The 7,348-nt window shown below is 43.8% G+C and overlaps 7 non-coding genes across 7 annotated transcripts in view; all 7 read right to left on the bottom strand.

The window, feature by feature from the left end:
• LOC136725035 (5S ribosomal RNA) overlaps positions 1-40 on the bottom strand; it is a 119-nt gene extending 79 nt beyond the window's left edge. The window contains exon 1 of the ribosomal RNA XR_010807422.1: positions 1-40. This exon is cut by the window's left edge and continues 79 nt beyond it. This is a non-coding gene — a ribosomal RNA (5S ribosomal RNA).
• Positions 41-1,106: 1,066 nt separating this feature from the next.
• LOC136724985 (5S ribosomal RNA) lies at positions 1,107-1,225 on the bottom strand. The gene has a single exon (XR_010807379.1). It is a non-coding gene; the product is annotated as a 5S ribosomal RNA (ribosomal RNA).
• Positions 1,226-2,291: 1,066 nt separating this feature from the next.
• LOC136725031 (5S ribosomal RNA) lies at positions 2,292-2,410 on the bottom strand. The gene has a single exon (XR_010807418.1). It is a non-coding gene; the product is annotated as a 5S ribosomal RNA (ribosomal RNA).
• Positions 2,411-3,476: 1,066 nt separating this feature from the next.
• On the bottom strand, positions 3,477-3,595 carry LOC136724990 (5S ribosomal RNA). Its single transcript, XR_010807384.1, has one exon. It is a non-coding gene; the product is annotated as a 5S ribosomal RNA (ribosomal RNA).
• A 1,055-nt stretch (positions 3,596-4,650) lies between these two features.
• Positions 4,651-4,769, bottom strand: LOC136725024 (5S ribosomal RNA). Its single transcript, XR_010807412.1, has one exon. It is a non-coding gene; the product is annotated as a 5S ribosomal RNA (ribosomal RNA).
• Positions 4,770-5,824: 1,055 nt separating this feature from the next.
• Positions 5,825-5,943, bottom strand: LOC136725045 (5S ribosomal RNA). Its single transcript, XR_010807431.1, has one exon. It is a non-coding gene; the product is annotated as a 5S ribosomal RNA (ribosomal RNA).
• Positions 5,944-7,009: 1,066 nt separating this feature from the next.
• LOC136725040 (5S ribosomal RNA) lies at positions 7,010-7,128 on the bottom strand. Its single transcript, XR_010807426.1, has one exon. It is a non-coding gene; the product is annotated as a 5S ribosomal RNA (ribosomal RNA).
• Between the last annotated feature and the right edge of the window lie 220 nt (positions 7,129-7,348).

Here is a 7,348-nt window from a genome sequence, read left to right as displayed (position 1 = left end):
GGACGAGATCGGGCGTATTCAGGCTAGTATGGCCGTAAGCCAGGGAGGCTGTCCCTGACGCTCTACTTAAAGGGAAGGCAATATCCGTTTCTGCCGTTCATACTTACAGTTGAACTGTCTCTCTACTCTAAAGCCCGGGACACACCAGCGCGCCGCAGACAGTCCCTGCAAACACGAAACGTTGTGGCAACATTGTGGCAACGTTGTGCGTTAGCTGGGGTGCCACACCAGACCGGAACTATATATTACAAAACGAACACATTGTCTTGATAAAACAGCTGTAATTGAGTGCCTGACACGCCAGTCAAGCGCAATCTTGAGAAGGTGTGCATTTCAGTAAGGATTTCAATTGACATGCAGTATGAAACTGAAAGGAGGTTGCATCACTATGATGCATAACATTGCATGTATTGTATTTTCAAGTGTGTGCATTCATCCTGTTGTCATTTTGTTTTGAAAGCAGAAGAATCATTCAACAGGTTGCTGAGACAAATGTAAACCAGTAAAACATATGAAGAGAAACAAACCTTGAATATAAGTTCAGTTGTTTAAACATTTGACAAACTATGGTGAGGGGGTAAGAAAACACACAAATCCAGCAGCTCCTGTATTTCAATACACCAGAAGCCAATATTATTGGCGAGTCGGGTAGTCCATCATCACAGTTCGAGGGCAGGCATCATTTCAGTAATTTCATCCCGTTGCATTCACATCCGTGCCTTGAATGAGATTCAATGTGATCTTTGCTCTCAAGTATGTTCCCAAGTTTTACACTTTCGTGCTTTGCATGAATGGGAATGGAACCGTGTGTGTTGAATGAGGCTCCTTGTGAGCACTGAACTTTGTCCGGTGGAGTTCCTTTTTGTGTTGCTGTAATTGTGTCATTTCTCGATGAGAAAGATTAGGCAACATTTAGTCACTTCTAGCCATGATGCTCAATTTATTTACAAATGTACACTAGTTACTAGGGACCGTTTACGTTGGAGAACAAGATCTATTGTATGCCTGTGTATTTGGGGAAGTCAAATCTGAAATAATGATGAAATTGCGTGTATCCAAAGTTAAAACTTGTGATTTGTCGCCCTTTGGTGTGTAAAAGATGCAAAAGCTTACAGCACCTGGTATTCCCAGGCGGTCTCCCATCCAAATACTGACCAGGCCCGAGCCTGCTTAGCTTCCGAGATCGGACGAGATTGGGCGTATTCAGGCTAGTATGGCCGTAAGCCAGGGAGGCTGTCCCTGACGCTCTACTTAAAGGGAAGGCAATATCCGTTTCTGCCGTTCATACTTACAGTTGAACTGTCTCTCTACTCTAAAGCCCGGGACACACCAGCGCGCCGCAGACAGTCCCTGCTAACACGCCACGTTGTGGCAACATTGTGGCAACGTTGTGCGTTAGCTGGGGTGCCACACCAGACCGGAACTATATATTACAAAACGAACACATTGTCTTGATAAAACAGCTGTAATTGAGTGCCTGACACGCCAGTCAAGCGCAATCTTGAGAAGGTGTGCATTTCAGTAAGGATTTCAATTGACATGCAGTATGAAACTGAAAGGAGGTTGCATCACTATGATGCATAACATTGCATGTATTGTATTTTCAAGTGTTTGCATTCATCCTGTTGTCATTTTGTTTTGAAAGCAGAAGAATCATTCAACAGGTTGCTGAGACAAATGTAAACCAGTAAAACATATGAAGAGAAACAAACCTTGAATATAAGTTCAGTTGTTTAAACATTTGACAAACTATGGTGAGGGGGTAAGAAAACACACAAATCCAGCAGCTCCTGTATTTCAATACACCAGAACCCAATATTATTGGCGAGTCGGGTAGTCCATCATCACAGTTCGAGGGCAGGCATCATTTCAGTAATTTCATCCCGTTGCATTCACATCCGTGCCTTGAATGAGATTGAATGTGATCTTTGCTCTCAAGTATGTTCCCAAGTTTTACACTTTCGTGCTTTGCATGAATGGGAATGGAACCGTGTGTGTTGAATGAGGCTCCTTGTGAGCACTGAACTTTGTCCGGTGGAGTTCCTTTTTGTGTTGCTGTAATTGTGTCATTTCTCGATGAGAAAGATTAGGCAACATTTAGTCACTTCTAGCCATGATGCTCAATTTATTTACGAATGTACCCTAGTTACTAGGGACCGTTTACGTTGGAGAACAAGATCTATTGTATGCCTGTGTATTTGGGGAAGTCAAATCTGAAATAATGATGAAATTGCGTGTATCCAAAGTTAAAACTCGTGATTTGTCGCCCTCTGGTGTGTAAAAGATGCAAAAGCTTACAGCACCTGGTATTCCCAGGCGGTCTCCCATCCAAGTACTGACCAGGCCCGAGCCTGCTTAGCTTCCGAGATCGGACGAGATCGGGCGTATTCAGGCTAGTATGGCCGTAAGCCAGGGAGGCTCTCCCTGACGCTCTACTTAAAGGGAAGGCAATATCCGTTTCTGCCGTTCATACTTACAGTTGAACTGTCTCTCTACTCTAAAGCCCGGGACACACCAGCGCGCCGCAGACAGTCCCTGCTAACACGCCACGTTGTGGCAACATTGTGGCAACGTTGTGCGTTAGCTGGGGTGCCACACCAGACCGGAACTATATATTACAAAACGAACACATTGTCTTGATAAAACAGCTGTAATTGAGTGCCTGACACGCGAGTCAAGCGCAATCTTGACAAGGTGTGCATTTCAGTAAGGATTTCAATTGACATGCAGTATGAAACTGAAAGGAGGTTGCATCACTATGATGCATAACATTGCATGTATTGTATTTTCAAGTGTGTGCATTCATCCTGTTGTCATTTTGTTTTGAAAGCAGAAGAATCATTCAACAGGTTGCTGAGACAAATGTAAACCAGTAAAACATATGAAGAGAAACAAACCTTGAATATAAGTTCAGTTGTTTAAACATTTGACAAACTATGGTGAGGGGGTAAGAAAACATACAAATCCAGCAGCTCCTGTATTTCAATACACCAGAACCCAACATGAATGGCGAGTCGGGTAGTCCATCATCACAGTTCGAGGGCAGGCATCATTTCAGTAATTTCATCCCGTTGCATTCACATCCGTGCCTTGAATGAGATTGAATGTGATCTTTGCTCTCAAGTATGTTCCCAAGTTTTACACTTTCTTGCTTTGCATGAATGGGAATGGAACCGTGTGTGTTGAATGAGGCTCCTTGTGAGCACTGAACTTTGTCCGGTGGAGTTCCTTTTTGTGTTGCTGTAATTGTGTCATTTCTTGATGAGAAAGATTAGGCAACATTTAGTCACTTCTAGCCATGATGCTCAATTTAGTTACGAATGTACCCTAGTTACTAGGGACCGTTTACGTTGGAGAACAAAATCTATTGTATGCCTGTGTATTTGGGGAAGTCAAATCTGAAATAATGATGAAATTGTGTGTATCCAAAGTTAAAACTCGTGATTTGTCGCCCTCTGGTGTGTAAAAGGTGCAAAAGCTTACAGCACCTGGTATTCCCAGGCGGTCTCCCATCCAAGTGCTGACCAGGCCCGAGCCTGCTTGGCTTCCGAGATCGGACGAGATCGGGCGTATTCAGGCTAGAATGGCCATAAGCCAGGGAGGCTGTTCCTGACGCTCTACTTAAAGGGAAGGCAATATCCGTTTCTGCCGTTCATACTTACAGTTGAACTGTCTCTCTACTCTAAAGCCCGGGACACACCAGCGCGCCGCAGACTGTCCCTGCTAACACGCCACGTTGTGGCAACGTTGTGCGTTAGCTGGGGTGCCACACCAGACCGGAACTATATTTTACAAAACGAACACATTGTCTTGATAAAACAGCTGTAATTGAGTGCCTGTCACGCCAGTCAAGCGCAATCTTGAGAAGGTGTGCATTTCAGTAAGGATTTCAATTGACATGCAGTATGAAACTGAAAGGAGGTTGCATCACTATGATGCATAACATTGCATGTAGTGTATTTTCAAGTGTGTGCATTCATCCTGTTGTCATTTTGTTTTGAAAGCAGATGAATCATTCAACAGGTTGCTGAGACAAATGTAAACCAGTAAAACATATGAAGAGAAACAAACCTTGAATATAAGTTCAGTTGTTTAAACATTTGACAAACTATGGTGAGGGGGTAAGAAAACACACAAATCCAGCAGCTCCTGTATTTCAATACACCAGAACCCAATATTATTGGCGAGTCGGGTAGTCCATCATCACAGTTCGAGGGCAGGCATCATTTCAGTAATTTCATCCCGTTGCATTCACATCCGTGCCTTGAATGAGATTGAATGTGATCTTTGCTCTCAAGTACGTTCCCAAGTTTTACACTTTCGTGCTTTGCATGAATGGGAATGGAACCGTGTGTGTTGAATGAGGCTCCTTGTGAGCACTGAACTTTGTCCGGTGGAGTTCCTTTTTGTGTTGCTGTAATTGTGTCATTTCTTGATGAGAAAGATTAGGCAACATTTAGTCACTTCTAGCCATGATGCTCAATTTATTTACGAATGTACCCTAGTTACTAGGGACCGTTTACGTTGGAGAACAAGATCTATTGTATGCCTGTGTATTTGGGGAAGTAAAATCTGAAATAATGATGAAATTGTGTGTATCCAAAGTTAAAACTCGTGATTTGTCGCCCTCTGGTGTGTAAAAGGTGCAAAAGCTTACAGCACCTGGTATTCCCAGGCGGTCTCCCATCCAAGTACTGACCAGGCCCGAGCCTGCTTGGCTTCCGAGATCGGACGAGATCGGGCGTATTCAGGCTAGTATGGCCGTAAGCCAGGGAGGCTGTCCCTGACGCTCTATTTAAAGGGAAGGCAATATCCGTTTCTGCCATTCATACTTACAGTTGAACTGTCTCTCTACTCTAAAGCCCGGGACACACCAGCGCGCCGCAGACAGTCCCTGCTAACACGCCACGTTGTGGCAACGTTGTGCGTTAGCTGGGGTGCCACACCAGACCGGAACTATATTTTACAAAACGAACACATTGTCTTGATAAAACAGCTGTAATTGAGTGCCTGACACGCCAGTCAAGCGCAATCTTGAGAAGGTGTGCATTTCAGTAAGGATTTCAATTGACATGCAGTATGAAACTGAAAGGAGGTTGCATCACTATGATGCATAACATTGCATGTATTGTATTTTCAAGTGTGTGCATTCATCCTGTTGTCATTTTGTTTTGAAAGCAGAAGAATCATTCAACAGGTTGCTGAGACAAATGTAAACCAGTAAAACATATGAAGAGAAACAAACCTTGAATATAAGTTCAGTTGTTTAAACATTTGACAAACTATGGTGAGGGGGTAAGAAAACACACAAATCCAGCAGCTCCTGTATTTCAATACACCAGAACCCAATATTATTGGCGAATCAGGTAGTCCATCATCACAGTTCGAGGGCAGGCATCATTTCAGTAATTTCATCCCGTTGCATTCACATCCGTGCCTTGAATGAGATTGAATGTGATCTTTGCTCTCAAGTATGTTCCCAAGTTTTACACTTTCGTGCTTTGCATGAATGGGAATGGAACCGTGTGTGTTGAATGAGGCTCCTTGTGAGCACTGAACTTTGTCCGGTGGAGTTCCTTTTTGTGTTGCTGTAATTGTGTCATTTCTCGATGAGAAAGATTAGGCAACATTTAGTCACTTCTAGCCATGATGCTCAATTTATTTATGAATGTACCCTAGTTACTAGGGACCGTTTACGTTGGAGAACAAGATCTATTGTATGCCTGTGTATTTGGGGAAGTCAAATCTGAAATAATGATGAAATTGCGTGTATCCAAAGTTAAAACTCGTGATTTGTCGCCCTCTGGTGTGTAAAAGATGCAAAAGCTTACAGCACCTGGTATTCCCAGGCGGTCTCCCATTCAAGTACTGACCAGGCCCGAGCCTGCTTAGCTTCCGAGATCGGACGAGATCGAGCGTATTCAGGCTAGTATGGCCGTAAGCCAGGGAGGCTGTCCCTGACGCTCTACTTAAAGGGAAGGCAATATCCGTTTCTGCCGTTCATACTTACAGTTGAACTGTCTCTCTACTCTAAAGCCCGGGACACACCAGCGCGCCGCAGACAGTCCCTGCTAACACGCCACGTTGTGGCAACATTGTGGCAACGTTGTGCGTTAGCTGGGGTGCCACACCAGACCGGAAGTATATATTACAAAACGAACACATTGTTTTGATAAAACAGCTGTAATTGAGTGCCTGACACACCAGTCAAGCGCAATCTTGAGAAGGTGTGCATTTCAGTAAGGATTTCAATTGACATGCAGTATGAAACTGAAAGGAGGTTGCATCACTATGATGCATAACATTGCATGTATTGTATTTTCAAGTGTGTGCATTCATCCTGTTGTCATTTTGTTTTGAAAGCAGAAGAATCATTCAACAGGTTGCTGAGACAAATGTAAACCAGTAAAACATATGAAGAGAAACAAACCTTGAATATAAGTTCAGTTGTTTAAACATTTGACAAACTATGGTGAGGGGGTAAGAAAACACACAAATCCAGCAGCTCCTGTATTTCAATACACCAGAACCCAATATTATTGGCGAGTCGGGGAGTCCATCATCACAGTTCGAGGGCAGGCATCATTTCAGTAATTTCATCCCGTTGCATTCACATCCGTGCCTTGAATGAGATTGAATGTGATCTTTGCTCTCAAGTATGTTCCCAAGTTTTACACTTTCGTGCTTTGCATGAATGGGAATGGAACCGTGTGTGTTGAATGAGGCTCCTTGTGAGCACTGAACTTTGTCCGGTGGAGTTCCTTTTTGTGTTGCTGTAATTGTGTCATTTCTCGATGAGAAAGATTAGGCAACATTTAGTCACTTCTAGCCATGATGCTCAATTTATTTACGAATGTACCCTAGTTACTAGGGACAGTTTACGTTGGAGAACAAGATCTATTGTATGCCTGTGTATTTGGGGAAGTCAAATCTGAAATAATGATGAAATTGTGTGTATCCAAAGTTAAAACTCGTGATTTGTCGCCCTCTGGTGTGTAAAAGATGCAAAAGCTAACAGCACCTGGTATTCCCAGGCGGTCTCCCATCCAAGTACTGACCAGGCCCGAGCCTGCTTAGCTTCCGAGATCTGACGAGATCGGGCGTATTCAGGCTAGTATGGCCGTAAGCCAGGGAGGCTGTCCCTGACGCTCTACTTAAAGGGAAGGCAATATCCGTTTCTGCCGTTCATACTTACAGTTGAACTGTCTCTCTACTCTAAAGTCCGGGACACACCAGCGCGCCGCAGACAGTCCCTGCTAACACGAAACGTTGTGGCAACGTTGTGCGTTAGCTGGGGTGCCAAACCAGACCGGAACTATATTTTACAAAACTAACACATTGTCTTGAT

Source organism: Amia ocellicauda, unplaced genomic scaffold, assembly GCF_036373705.1.
Source record: "Amia ocellicauda isolate fAmiCal2 unplaced genomic scaffold, fAmiCal2.hap1 HAP1_SCAFFOLD_205, whole genome shotgun sequence".
Lineage (NCBI taxonomy): Eukaryota > Metazoa > Chordata > Actinopteri > Amiiformes > Amiidae > Amia > Amia ocellicauda.
The sequence above is the reverse complement of the archived record's forward strand: the minus strand, read 5'-3'. Positions and strand labels throughout refer to the sequence as shown.